Source organism: Poecilia formosa, unplaced genomic scaffold (assembly GCF_000485575.1).
Source record: "Poecilia formosa unplaced genomic scaffold, Poecilia_formosa-5.1.2 Scaffold535, whole genome shotgun sequence".
Lineage (NCBI taxonomy): Eukaryota > Metazoa > Chordata > Actinopteri > Cyprinodontiformes > Poeciliidae > Poecilia > Poecilia formosa.
This window is the reverse complement of record NW_006800474.1, coordinates 156945-158454: the sequence shown is the minus strand read 5'-3', so window position 1 is coordinate 158454 and position 1510 is coordinate 156945.

Below are 1510 nucleotides of genomic sequence, written 5' to 3'. Positions count from 1 at the left end.
CAAATATGGGAAGTGTTGAAGCCTCTACTGTATCAAATTGACATAGGAATAACAGAGTTGGCCGTTCTAAGGTAAAAACCCTGCGCATACAGTGTTCATGTTTTGTTTTTTTTCATCCAGATGCGCCCCCCCTGCAATGACAGCTTTTGTGGGATTTTTGTTTGTTTGTTTACTCAGCATATGATGATTTATTTTTATTTTGTGTCTTTTGATGAAAATGCTGCAACAACTACATATAAGTAATGTTAAATCAGATTTTAAAAAATTTTAATATTTTCTGGGGTTGCTATGACTTTTCCAGGGGGAGCTATAGCACCCCCCTGTTTCCTATGTAGCTAAATTGGCCCAAAGTAACCACTGATTGTTAGCGTAGCAGCTAACGTTTTCTTACTGTTTTCTAATAAGAGAGCTGATGAAAAACCGCTGTTAGAGGAGAATTGCAATAAAAACCAGGGGATTTAGTGAGGAAAGATCAGTCAGAATCAGAGCTGGAGCTGCTGTTGTTCAGCCTGTTTCCAGCTCAGCTTCTCCATGTCGGTATTTAGCTATAAAGATGCTACGAGTCAGAGCCCAACATGCTGAAAATGTCTTTTTCTGAATGTGAAGGAAAAATATATGTATTTTCTATTACACTTTTGGATAATTTCTCTTTTATCCTTGGCTTTAGCCTGTGAACCAGGACGCCTCAGAAGTCATTGGAGTTCTCCCAGTGAGACCAGCAGACTGAAGCCCTGCCTGTGACCAGTGTTCCCAGTATAATAAATAAATGTTTTGTTCTTTCACTTTTTGTGTTTTTTTTAAATATCTCAATCTGAAGTATTAGTGTATTAATGTAGCTTATGTAATGAAATAAAAATAATTTACTCTGTTAGAATTATTTTCACTCTTTGCTGTCAATAGCAGAGTTGACATACTGAAATATTTTTTTCTCTGGAAAAAAGTAAGAAAAATATGTAGTTTAATGTTTGACAATGACTGATTTATAAATCAAGTCATTTCTCAATAATGTATAAAAAATAAATACAAGAAAATTATGTTTTTTGTCTTGAAATATTAAATGGAATTATGTAAATATGTTTAATAAAACACTGTAAAAGTGTGTCTGTTTATCAATGTCAATATTAAAATTATCAGAATCATTTCTATCTAATAAAAACATTGTGCTCTTTCTTCAGAAAAGCCCCAAAACTATTAAATAATCACATCAAAAGTTAGAAACTCTGTCTTAAGTCATTTCTTTGATATATTAGTGTGTGTGAGAAAATGTGTCAATGACAGATATTAACTTAAAATACTTTGTAGAACAGCACTTTTTGAAGTTCGGTCCATTTACTTGTAATTGGCTTACTGGCAGAGAAGCCACATTCAATATGGCGGACGCTGTGACGTATCGCAGCAACGGGCCGACCCGCTCCATAGACATAATATAAGCATAGACGCCTCATGGACCGCTCCGGCGCAGGAAAAACGGCGGCCATCTTGGAGCGGTATACCCTCCTACTTTGCTCAA